The following is a 14,477-nucleotide window of genomic DNA, read 5'->3' on the forward strand; positions in this document are numbered from 1 at the left end:
TTCCCACAAGTAACATTGCTAGAGAATCAACTAGAGGAATGTTTGTCAGCAAAATCTTTTTATGACAAGTTTATGGCTACAAACTTGAACACAACAGAATTGGTTGCATATGCTCTATGTGAGCTTATCAATGTGTCTGATGCACTACAAGAAAGTTGGAAGAAACATTTTGTGCAATTAAAAACAAACTTCAATGATTGCTTTTCCAAGTTTTGATGTAGCTACTAGATTTTGACAGTCTCTTTTTGATACCTTTGTCATTGATGTCAAAGGGGGAGATATATGGAAAATTTTAATTGTAAGGGAGAGCAATAAGTTGTAATAGGAAGTTATAAGGGATGTAATCTTTTTCATAGCATGAATACAAATGTTTTTAATTATATTATGGTTATTTGTTTTGATTGGTATGACATCATGTTTGGGACTTAGCCAATTTTCCCAAAATGTTGCCATCAATGTCAAAGGGGGAGATTGTTGGCAATATGTCTAATCAATCAGATATGATAAGTTATGGTTGTCATTTATGGAAACATATTTGTTTTGCAAATTAGTCTTGCTCATTTGTGAAGAAAATTGTTTAAGTGTCAAATAGTGTTACAACAGCAAAACAGTTTTGACGATAACAGAATATTCCATTGGAAAATTCTCTTCCATAGTTAACCAAAGATGTAGGACATCATAATGATGACATATACCAGTGAAAATGTTTGTATGATCAACCAAGTTTGAGTTATGAAGGAATTAGTAACGTGGTGTTGATTCAGCACAGAACAGAGCATGTTAGAAAATTGTGTTAAATGACTTGATTTATTATTTTAATTATTATTTCTTGATTTATTATTTAATGATGTTATGTTAGTTGACTAAGGAAGAATTTAACAATATGCTTGGTATAAGTAAAAAATTTCATTGTGACGTTAATAGAGATGAAGTAGATGATGATAATGATGTGTGATCAGTGATTATGAAGTTGATATGATCTTGTGAAATGCGAGTAACAAGTGAATGTGACATTGTGATATATGATGGAAAGCATTCTTATGCTAGATATGATGAAAATTAAGTTTTGTGTATTCACTCTTGTATGAAGAATTGTCAATAAAAAAATTTGCAAAGTACAACAAGTATCTCAAAATTGTATGTATACTTATTTCCTAAAGATCTTATTGTAGAACAGTGGGCTGTTCTTGCACATCCTAATAGGATTGAAGTAAATCCTAATAGGATTGAGGCTTCTAACAAGGTCTAGTCTCCTAATAGGGACTTGAGACACTATACTTTCTTCCTAGACTCCTAATAGGGTCAATATCCTTAACTGAATTATTTATATAGTGAATCATCTAGTGGGTTTCATCCCCAATGGGGTTTTCCCTTGGCCAAGGTTTCCCTAGTTAACAAAATATGGTGTTATGATCTATCTTTGTGTATGGTTGTTTATATTGTTCAGCATTACTGGTTTACTTTCTTATGCATGTGGTAAAGTAATTAATAATATCTAGTTGTGGGCAAAAATATTAAAAATATTGATTCACCCTCCCCCCTCTCAGTTTTATCTATTTCTAATAGTTATGTTGTCATCAATGTGAAAAAGGAAGATTGTTGGAAACAATTGATCAATTGTTTATTTTCATTAATGTTACACAAAACATCATATCATTGACAATCAATGCATGTTGAGCTCACTTGAGCATTGAAGATAGTTTCTTGTGTCTATCGAGTATTCCAAAGTTTGCCTAGTTTATAAGATAGTGTCTACCAAGTTCACTCAGGCGAAAAAGGAAAGTTTGTAGATGTTGAGTGTCAACCAAGCTCATTCAGTTAATAAAGAAAATGTTGGATGAAACTAGTGCTAACCAAGCTCACTTGATTACTAAACAAACATTCTAGATATGTAGTGTTAATCGATTTCACTTGGTTAACATAGGAAAATTGCTTTGAGTTAGTATCTACCGAGCAATTGCTAGAATTGAGATTTTTAATCAAAAATTCAATTACACTAGAAATGATGTCATTTCATTGTTACCTTCTAACCATTTTAGCAGTGATCTAAATCTCTTAATAGAGTTGGATTAGCAGCTATTTGTAAATCCTTTAACAAGGTGGCATTTCTATTTAAGTGCCTAAACACCTCTAACAAGGACATTTCTAATAGTGTCATTAAATCCTCCACTAGGATCACACCTAATAGTGTGTTTTGTAACATTTAATAGGGTTGACTCCTAATAGGGCTCACTTCAGAAGAGTGAAAATTAGTAACTAGTTGCAATTGGTGGTTTTTCTCAAATTGGGTTTCCATGTTAAATATTTGTTTCAATTGTGTTCATGCTATTTCTTTTATGTGTATGCAACTAATATAAAACAATATTAACCATAGATAATATATTAATATTTTCGTGTTAAGCATTTGTCGAGTTATTTCAATGTTTATCGAGTTACAACATTTTGCCTGTGTGTTTGTGGAGTTATAACAAAGTTCAATTTTCTCAGAGTTTTGATTTGTTTTAAAATCTAAGGGATCTGAGATTTATTTTTGTGGTAACTAATTCACCCCTCCCCTCTCACCTACTCCTCTTATATTTCCAAAAGTAAGGATGTTCTTGGCTTATGCAATAAATAAGAAGTTCAAGGTTTATCAAATGGATGTCAAATCAGCCTTCCTCAATGGAGAACTTGAAGAAGAGGTATATATGGAGTAGCTTGAAGGTTTTCCTTTATCAAAAGACAAAGAGATGGTATACAAACTAAAGAAACTCTGTATGGTCTAGAGAAAGCACCTAGAACCTGATATGCAAGATTAGACAGTTATTTGGCAAAGCTTGGATTTGCTAAAGGTACAATAGATAGTAACTTGTATTTGAAAGAAGTTGAGAATGATTTGCTTGTAATAGTAATATTTGTTGATGACATCATTTTTGGACGTAATGATGAAGCAAGTGATAATTTTGGTGAACAAATGAAGAATGAGTTGGAAATGAGCATGATAGGAGAAATGAAGTTTTTCCTAGGATTGTAGATTATGTAGAATAGTGATGGTATTTTCATTTCACAAGATAAGTACTTTAAAGACTTGTTGAAAAGGTTTGGTTTAGAAAGTTGTAAACCTATTGGTACACCTATGATAACTGATCACAAGTTATCCAACAAAGATGAGACACCTGTAGCAGAGTAGAAGAGGTATAGATCTATGATTAGATGTTTGCAATATCTGACTCACACCAAACAAGATATAGAAAATGTAGTTGGGATTGTAGCTAGATTTCAAGCTAATCCTAAGTAGCATCATTTTACAATAGTAAAGAGAATATTTAGATATTTTAAAGGAACATCTAACTAAGGAATTTGGTATGATAGATCGAGTGATTTCCCTCTATGTGCATATACTAATGTGGATTAGGCAGGCAGTACGGATGATAGAAAAGAACTTGTGGAGGAGCATTCTTTCTTGGAGAAAGATTGGTTTCTTGGCTAAGAAAGAAGCAAGATTACATTTGTCAAAGTACATATGAGGTAGAATATGTTGTAGCAACAAGTAACTGTAATCAAGTTATGTTGATAAAGAAAATGTTGGAGGATATCATAATTGAGTTTGAAGAACCTATTATCATTTATTGTGATAACATAAGTATAGTGAGTATGTCTAATAATCTTGTATTATATTCTAATACTAAGCATATATCTATTAAGTATCATGTGCTAAGAGAGAAAGAAATAGAAAAGAAAATCATATTGGAGTATGTGAGTACTAAATATCAAATTACAAATATCTTTACATTTGAGTACTTGAGAGGTATGCTTGGGTTTATGCCCCTAACTACTTTTGAGTAGATGATGCAATAAATGCATCAGTCTAGTGGTATAGAACACTATTGTTAGATTGGATTGAATTTTTATGCTTTCTGTATGGGGAAGTATTTGTGACAAGAAAAGTTATTAATGACTCTTGGTATTTGGTTTTGAATAGCATCTTTTGACACTCAAGTTATTTTAAGAATTGGAGCAGCATATTAGCAATTGGTATTTAACAATCAATATGTTGTAACATTGAGGCCTTTGACATTGATGTCAATGGGGGAGAGAATATGCATGAAAAAAATCTCCTAAGAAATGGGGACAAGAACTTCTAAGTATGAATGGGGGAGAGATATCTCTTTAGGGGGATTTAGAAAGATTCATGTAAGGAAGCAGGAATATGCACCTAATGTATTTTTAGTTGTTTATTGTGAAGTGAACAATTGTTGTCAATCCAAAAGAAGAAGAAGTAGGAGTATGCACCTATTTTGTTGAGACTTTTTAGCTTGTGGATACCTAATATTGGTCAGCAACAACAACATAACACTATTTGGTATTCTTGGAACTTAGACGGTTTTTCATCTATGTTGCCATTGATGCCAAAGGGGGAGATTGTTAGAGCTGTGGTTTCATAATGAATGCCCCATTTCTAATAGAAATGGGGACCCCCTACTTTATTTTTTAGCTTTCTAGTTCCCTACTTCGGGGTCTAAGTCTTTTTTAAGATTTTCCCTAGCGTTTTTGTCTAATTTGGGTCTCTATCTAAAAATCTAGATGCTGAAAACCATGTTTCTAAAGGAGAAAATCAGATTTGCATATAAATGTTAGAAATAGAGATTACTGAGAAGGGAGGGTGAATTAGTAATCTACAAAATTTAGTCACCAACTCAATATTATGTCTTGCTTTAAACCATGCATAACAAAGCAATAAACTAATGTTGAATAGTAACAATAGAAATGCATAAAGATAACTCATAACACCATATTTTGTTAACTAGGGAAACCCTGGCCAAGGGAAAACCCTGATGGGGATGATACCCACTAAATAATATACTGATATATATGTTCCTTGCTAGAGAATGGACCCTATTAGGAGTCAATGAAAAAATTTAGTATAAGCAATCCCTATTATGAGACTTTGAATCCCTGTTAGGAGATTCCAATCCTGTTAGGAGTTGTGCCAACCTTCTTAGGAGTTTTAGTACAATGTATGAAAGAAGAACCCACTGCCCAAAAATGCAATTTCAACTACAAGAAGAGCTCACTAGTCAAACAATTAATTTACTATTATTTTTCTTCCTTGTCTAATCTCTAATCTTCACCTCCATCTCTGATCACCAAATAAATCATACAAAACTTTGCATATAATGATTTTATAAAAATTTGCTCACTTAGCATAACTTCAAAAGCACATACAAGCACATTGCTTCCTCATAATATCAAGATAGCACCCTTCTTATTGCAAGAAGTCTTTTACATAAATACCATGCCTTTACATAAATTATTGTTGGGTAGGCTAGGACCACAATTCAATTTTTCAAGTTAGAGTAAACATCTAGGATGTCAACTCTAATTGGACAAGTAATTGTTTTGTAAACGAAACAATTCTTTCCTTCAATTTTGTTGTCCTGCATTATCAAAACATGATGATATATGTATCATACCGTTCATACAAACTTCCAAGGTCACACACATCATCACCAACATGTATACTATCTCCATGTAACTTTTCTTGTCATAATATGACTTCTACAACATGTTATAAACAAAACAATACACTGTTGTAAACCAAATTCTATACTTAGACAATTTTTTGATAACTAAACACTAAGTATCTTTATTTCTAATGTTTCCTATCAACATGTACATTATGTGTTTCCATTAATGACAAAAATTTCATATCACAATTAGCCAATTTTCAACAATAAAAGGGCACACTAATGCACATAGCGCACCTCACCAAGTGCGCTAGTTTGCTAGTCATAAGAAAAAATACATTCCTCTTGGAAATGTGTAGTTGTGCACCTACACAGTTGTGCACCTCCAATAGGTACACTAAATCTTGGGACCCTCACCCCTCTCCTCCTCATTCTTTCCTCCAGCTCTCAACTACGGCACCTCCACACCCTGCAAGGTGGACCTCTTCACTCCATTTCCTATGGACAAAACAAAAACATGTTAATGAACACAAGGGAAGGTGCACACAGTGTGCAAATTTCTTTTGCAAAACCTTAAACTAAAACATAAAGTTAACACAAAACATCACCTAGTGATAGGTGTGTAGGTGCACACCTATTCAAGGTGCACACATGTGCACCTTTCAAAAGACAAGCTTCATACAAATATGGGAAAGGGTGTGCCATGAGGTCTGCTAGGTATGCACCCTTGGTGTTGAAAGTTTTGCTACGAGAAGAAGCACGCCTAGCACACCTCTAAGGAGCATCAGTTGCACTCTTTTTTCCCTATCAGGGTTAGAAATATGGTTTTTCAATTTTTTTTAGCAGTTTTAAGGTTTTACGTTTTGGGTCTTTTCTTTTTTGGTCATAATTAGGGTTTGTTTAGGGTTTATTTTTAGCCTTCTGGACTAATGTTTACTTCTTTTTGTAGGTAAAAAGACATCCTCAACTTGTCAGGGTCATAACTTTTGACCTAGAGCTCAAAATTTAGAGTCGTTTACACTGTTTGAAAGAAGAACTAAAAATCTAATTATAGTCCCTAAAATAGTTAGCCTTCAACTACCCCATTTTAGGGATTGATGAGGGTTTCAACTTGAAAGTTTGAATAGAAGACCTCCAAAAAATCTAGTTTAAAAGACCTATGAAAAACTTGTAAAAATGTATGAAAAAGTTTCAAACATTTCATCAATTTGGATAAATTTGGAGCACTTGGTCTCTGACCGAGAAGGATCAAGAAGTTGGAGAGAAGAAAGAATCAACTAATTTACACTGAATATCAAGGATACAAAGGTTGGATACATGAACTAGAATAGGTTCTTCATCTTATACAACTATTTATAATAAGATTTAACATAGGTGCCTTAGGATTTTAGAAGTCAAAGGAGTTCAGGACTATGAAATTTTTTGTCTATAAATAGGGTATAAATCATCAAAAGGATCAAAGTAAGTACACAAAAGTGATCTAAAACCTCATTTGAGAAAAACCCAAAAACCATTTTCAAAACTAAGAACTTTGATTTTTTGGCAAATTGAGCTTTCGAGTTGCACAATTGCGCAAGGTGTGCAGGTGTGCCTCTTCCGAGGTGTGCCAGAAGTTTTTGAAGAAGTTAAAGTTATTCTAATATTTAACTTATAGTTCCAAATTCAAAGCTTTCCATGCACCAAAAATGCATTCTAATGGCAGTTTAACTCTTGCAAACATCAGGTGAAGATGGAGCTTCTATTTTTGGCAGTCCCAGACACTCATACATCATCTAATGGCTTTCTTCTCATTTTCTCATGATTTCTTTGTTTTAAGACATGTAAAGGCCCATGCATCCATTTAATAATATAAATAAGGATAGAGTCCCACTCAGCACCTGTTAGAGAGTTGGTTTGTACATAAATAGATTTATTTTATTATTTTAGAAGCATATGTTTGCATAAAGAGATCTCTCACTCTCAACAAAAATTGAGGAGATGATTTCTTATAAATTCAAGAATGTAATATGTATTCAATGCCACCATTATTTTCATACATTAATATATGCTATTGGTGCTTGCATTTGGAGTTTAGTGATTCTTGCCTGAGTGTGTTATATTTTGCGAATGTATGTTCGTGAAGTGTAATTGAGCCAATAGTTTTATTGCATTGTTATGGTTGTGCAATCTTTTAATTCTAGTGTTTTCCATTGGTCTACAAATTCTTTTGACATACTTAGTTTGAGAAGAGATCACCATATTGTCCCTACATAGCTTTTTGTCTCACATTAGCACACTTTCCATGGCCTTGCAATTTGATGAAAAGTGAAACATATTATGGTTATTGAATTCCCATTGATGATTGCATCAGTGGAATTAAGGAAGTGCTACTCCTATTATCATTAGTTACGCACTAATCTTTTCAAAGGATAAACTTGTAGACATGTTGTTTTCATGGCTTATGTTCGTTAAGATTTTACTTTCATGTTATTTGCTTCAACTTCTTGTTACCCTACCTTCATTATTTTCTTTTACAAACACTTGGTCAATTTAGGAATTCATAGAGTTGCATTGTTAGATTGTGTTCATCATAAAAAGAGAAAAATAGAAAAATAGAAAAAAATATTTCTTTTTGTGTGTTTTATTCTTTTGAAATAGCAAGCAGATTCTACATCTTATCCATTTTTTTTCAAACCAGCAAAGGCCTCCTCATGAACACTCACATTTATCTTCAACTGAGTGGATTCCAGTAGGTCACAAGATTGCCTGAAACTTTGAGTTAATCCCAAATCAACTTTTCAAGAGAGGAGTTCAAAAGGATTCATGTCATTAAGCATCATGCAAAATGACAACTCAATAGTTAGCATGAATTCTGATGATACTACTTTGGGGGAGTATCCTAAGCATTGGAGAGTATTGACATGTTGCACTCATGACTATTTTTGTCATTGATGTCAACATAGCATGGTTTCTATAAAGACTGGCTGAGTGGTAGACATAGATCTTAATGGTACGAACAATGTGTTGATTGTCTAATGATGTACAATCATGGACATGTTCTACACTATATCCTGATGACATGATCAAGTGCATAAAGTCTAAGTTGAAGATGTATGGAAGTTGTACCTAATTTACAGATAGTAGTTCAAAGACAGAGTATTGGGAAAGAAATTCCTAATGATTGTTCGCTACATTACATTTGAGATGTAGTAAAAAGATGTGCAATTAGGAAGTGATAGAGGATAGTCTATTGGTGATGGCAATGAGTGTGCAAGCCCTAATATCACATGTGTGAAGTTTTTTATAGACTATGAGCTGATAGTGCTATTGTAATTGTAATTAATTAATTATCTTATTATAATTAATTGGGAAAGCCTCAAGGCCAACTTAAGGAATTATTTTCAAGATATGTTATAAAGGAAAGATTTTTTCCTTGTTTGTAAAGTGTGTGATCATAGTATCAAGTGAAAATTACAAAAAGGAGTAGAGTGGTTGAGGAATATGAGTAAGCGATCCAAGAGAATTATTGGATGCAAGTTTTGTGATCTGGTTACAAGATCAGAAGGAGAAAAGTTTCAGTTGAAAAGATAGAAGAAGAGGAAGGAAGTACATTTCATTTCTATTATTTTGCAAGGAATAATATAGAGATCATTTGGAAAAAGGTTCATTGGTATTTCCCTTAAATTTGTTTGGGTAATGGGTCCATATGTCTTCCACGACTCCTAATAGAGTTGGCACAACCCCTAATAGGGTTGGAATCTCCTAATAGGGATTCAAAGTCTCTTAAAAGGGACTCATATGTATTGAATGTATTCATAGATTCCTAATAAGTTCCATCCTCTAACAAGGAATATTTATATTAGTGCATCATCTTGTGGGTACCATCCCCACTGAGATTTTCCCTCTGATAAAGGGTTTCTATAGTTAACATATCTAGTGTTATTGTATATGAGTATCTTGTTGTGGGTTCTAATTATATTTCTTATATGGTTAACGTTCAATAAGATTGATAATTGTGATATTAGTTGGATAATTGATTCACCTCACCCCCAATTATATTGGTGGACTATATATTCTAACAAAGAGAGCCAAACTTACAAGATGTATTCTTTTATTTCCTTATTGTTCCAAGGTTCTTTGCGAGTTGTATCAATTGCAACTTGGCCAAATCATGGTTGTGGTTCTTTTTGACCAACCTGTATCTCATGTTGACAACTACACATGGACCAATGTTGAGTTGGCTTGACTAATAAAACTTATGAGCAATCACATGAACTACAAACTTGATCATTGGATCCTCAATCATGTTGATTGACATACCTTGACCATTTGACTCTGAATTTGTGAGTTTTTTTATCACATCCCTTTCTTGACAATGAATTTTCTTTACTCAATCCAAAATAGGGTGATCAATCATGTGATGAATGATAGACATTGTGATCTTGACTGGCCCATTCTCCAATGATAACTTCATGTCATGTACCCTGCTTAGCAAAATCTTTATGCTTTCAACCTTGAATACCTTTGGAAATTCTAGGCACAAGTTAACCCTTTTCTCAGCCATGACCTTCTTTTCATTCTTCAACATTCCATTTTCACACAACCTTTCATAGGCATTCCTCAACTCAAAATTGCCTCTCTCTAATCTTACACATATAACATGATTTGACATCATGAACCATATTGACTTTAGGTAGAATCATAGATAAATCTCCTGACAAATTGCTAGTTAATGCAATATAAGGATATGTCCTAAACTTAGGTAGAGGATGTTGGAGTTCTTTCTTATAAAGAACATATTAGGTGGATTTGAACTTGATACCAGGAAACAAAGATAGGGACAAGCCTAAGGATGAGCTAAATCCTATGTTAAGCAAGGCTAAATCTTAGTTCTGGACCAATTAACAAATTCATCAGGAGTCACTTCACTTTAGGCTTTGCTAAGCCAAGGCAGGAAATCTTAAGGGATTTATCTTATTAACTTGATAGTTTTCTATTCAAGACTACCCCTTATAGTAGAAATGGTTAATATCTTCTATGATTTGCTAATAAATGTCTTGATTACAGTAGCAAACTACAACCACAAAAAGAAATAGTAAATAAGCTATGACCCACACTTTTATCTCTTCAATAAATAAAAAGGGAAATTGATATTCATTTAAAGTTTTGATATCTCAGCATAACTCGGGTATGTGACAATAGAGGATATGCAATCTCTAAGTTGACCAGTCCCTTATCCATTGGGCATCAACTGAACCTTAAGATACACATGGAAATCTAAATTATACTCCTATATTTAGAAATATGATCTATCTATTTGACTTGCAAATAGACATTAGTCTTTATAACAACTCTCATACTTATGGTGAAATCCTCCCAATGTAACTTGCAACCTTGTCAATGTAAACAAGCATTTACATGGATCTTTGTTCCAGTAGAAAATTCATCCTGACATACAACCTTAAGGGATTGCAACTGAGTTCAAGCTATTCATTCTCAAACAGAAAACATTACAGATAATAGAAGAAGGAGATTTAAATTGGAATGAAACTAAGAATGTTAAGCTCTTGCATTAATTTGCTTGAAACCAATACATCATTTGTATGTTAACACTCAAAAAATACACAATGAATGACTATATAATATGAAATGCCTGACAAGAAATACACTACTACTGTTCATAATAGAACACTGAGAAAATTGGTATCACAGTAATGGGAAAGGATTTCAACCAGACTAGAACCACAAAGTAGTTACACTGTAATGAAAAGTATCCAAAAACTGGAACCCTTACAAAGAGTAGAATAGGAAGATATATAGGAGAGAAGATATTTCAAAATCTAGAAGGTGAATTTGGCATGTGTTCCCTTTGAAATAATCTTCAATCTGAAGTTGCTGAAGTTGAAGTTCCTCATCTACCTGAAATTGGAAACATAAATGATGCCAAAATATCTTATATATCCCCACTAAAGAAATCAACCAAATATCTCATGGAGAAATATTAGAATTCATCATAATCTATACTGAAGCTTTAAAATTTGATCTTTTCTTGTCACTTCTTCCTTTGTCGAGAAATTCAACATGTGTTGTTGCCAAAAAACATAATTGCTCCCAACTGCAACAAAGACAATCAAATCACTCTCAAATATGATCCATTTAACTCTTGCGTGGATCAAATAGCAAGTACTTGCTATAAATATGGATCATTTTAATCCATGGGACATTTAACTCTTGCGTGGACCTCCTTCAACACTATGGTATTAAGCAGTAGTCATGATGTTGTCTTAAAACATGGGGGACTTCCTCCACGTAAAAGCTCTATTATTCCTTTTGTCGTGGGTTGCAGCAATAATCTAGCCTTCTCCTTTGCATAGGCAACTTCCTCTCTTTTTGGCGTGGACATGGAGCTGGGTGGAAGCTCACTATTTCAATCTAGCATCCCCCTTTGAAAAAATGTGGATCTCCTACTCATCCTCCTCTGCATGAGATTTCTTGCAGGCTGTGGACTTCTACCCCATGTCATCCCCTGCTGCTATGAAAATGGAGACCCAATGGTTTTGGATGCTCTCCTACATGGCATGAACCCTTCTTCCAATGCATAGGTGGCTCCATTTTTTGTAGCTATGAGTGTTGCCTTTTCCATGAGCTTTGGATGATGGCAAGCTCTACCCCATTATGTGTGAATGGCTTCACACTTTCTTGCAGTGGTGCTTCTGCCCTTTAGACTGTAGCTTCTCTCATACTTTGGATGTGAAATGATGTGGTGGCCTCCATCTATATGCAATGACATCTTCCTTGGATGTGGATGTAAAGTTGCTTTGTTTTGTGGTGTGAATGCCCTCTAAAGCTGTCATGGGTCTCTAACATGGGGCTTTGCCTCTTCATAAGCCGCAGTTTATGCATGGATGTGGGTTTCCTTATACTTTTATGGATTTCAATGTTGATATCCATTTTCATGTGTGGTCTTTACTTCATTGCCTCCTGCCAAAAAAAAATGTGAGTCATCCTTCTTTATAAACCATGGGTGACCCGTGTTGCATTTGCTTCAAAGTGTGGGCAGCTACTTCCTCTCCTTTTTTTCTATCATGGATAGCCTTTTCTATGCACATGGAGATCACCTTTGACATGGACACATCCTTTTATGCAGCTTCTTCCCAACAAGTATAGATGTGGGGTGCCCTTCTATAAACTGCCCCACCCATTATATCTCTTTAACATCAAACTCCCCTCCTCAGATACTGCAAATGGAGATATACTTTGCTTGCCCCCATTTTATTCCCTAATCATGGACTATTGGTGCCCATAAGACTCTTTATTTATCTTTATGTCAACATCATTATGCATCTCCACAATGAGAGATTTATGCATTTAAAAATATTCGACATTCTCTAACTTTCGACATGAAGTTAGAATAGAATCCATTCGTATTTACCCTGTTATTCATTTTGAACATTGTACATTCAGGCAAAAGGCCCCTTGCACCTATTGGACTCTTTTATAATTCACAAATTTTTCAATCCAACATATTTATTGAACTCAAATAATTCCAATGCATATGATGAAATATTACAATCAACTAAAATCATTATCATTTCTTCCTTAAAATCTTCAACTTGCACACAATCTTTATTAGTCTGATGGAATTAGTCAGACCGCAAAGTGGGTCCGGCTAAATTTTTTTTTTTTTTGAACAACTGATATTGTAAACTAATTCACCGATCATTTTGAACTGACTAAAATCAAATTTGAGTGCTAAATCATCATTAAAACCTTATTTTATCATTGTTCTTTAAATTGTGATTTGCTAACAGGAAGGCTTGATAGCCAGCTTTAAAAATTGACATAAACAACTAGCTAGGCTCTGAAACATTGGACTTTTGTTCTCTTTGACATACTTAACAAGCCTACCAAATCTTGTCACATGATGACATTAGGGTCAAAAGATATTGACCCCCAAAGTTGCCTACTTAAAATCACCTGCAAATAAACATGTCAGAAAACTGAAAAGTGTGTTTGGAAATGGCTTCAAAAACTAGGTAAATGAACACTTGAGGATCTGGAAACTAGGGCATTGGTCTATTTTCATGAGGAGAAAATAATTCTAGGAATTGGTTTCATGATGAATCATGGGGCACATTTGGCAAGCATGCAAAGAGGGCTACCTAGATTTGCAGGACAGTGAACATCAATAAAATAGTATTTTTTGCAAATGGAAAGGCCCTAGAAAGTGTGCAGAAGGATTCATCAAGACTTGAAAATTGGCATACTTGTATTTTTGGAGTAGAATTTAGGGGAACAAACCATTCAATCCAAGCAATCATGGGCTCAAAGATATGACACCTCGAATGGGGCACCCGATCAATCTGCACTTCTGATTACCAGTGAAACCTTATAAATTGCAAACAAAATCACGTTTGAAAACTGATAAAAAAGATTCATCATAAGCTCAAAACTAGAGCATAGAAATTCTTTGACCCCTAGAATATTATGCAATAGGAATTTTCTTATTTGGATCAACTATCAAAAATTATAACTTGTCAAACAGGGCTACCTGAAATTATGAACAATATGCAAATTTATGAAAATAGTAAATTGCCAACTTTGAGGGGTTCAAAACCTAGTCAAATGAATTTGAAATGACTTGAAACTTGGAACATAGGTTATTTTTTATGCATATTAAAACTCCCCAAAGAAGAAAGTGATGGATCTTAACCAGGTATGAGATATTCAAAGGCAAACTAGGCTATTGAACACTATTTGACACTTGGGTAGAAAATGTAGAATTGAAAACTACTCAAAATGGGACTTCGCAGAATAGTTCATAATGTCATTTTATCATTAAAAAATACATATGTGGGCTGAATGAAGGGTGTTAGAAACATAAAACACCACTTAGGCTTTAAAATGACAGTCGGTACTTACGCATGAAAAACATTCGTAGGGGCTTAAAGAACTCAAAATTTGGAATATATATTCAAAATAGGAATGGAATTTTGAGTGCCAACAGAGGACATGGATCATTACAAACAATTTGTGCATTCCTATCCTTCA

The sequence above is a fragment of the Cupressus sempervirens genome, chromosome 11 (assembly GCF_028749045.1).
Source record: "Cupressus sempervirens isolate cs-2001-9-10 chromosome 11, ASM2874904v1, whole genome shotgun sequence".
NCBI lineage: Eukaryota > Viridiplantae > Streptophyta > Pinopsida > Cupressales > Cupressaceae > Cupressus > Cupressus sempervirens.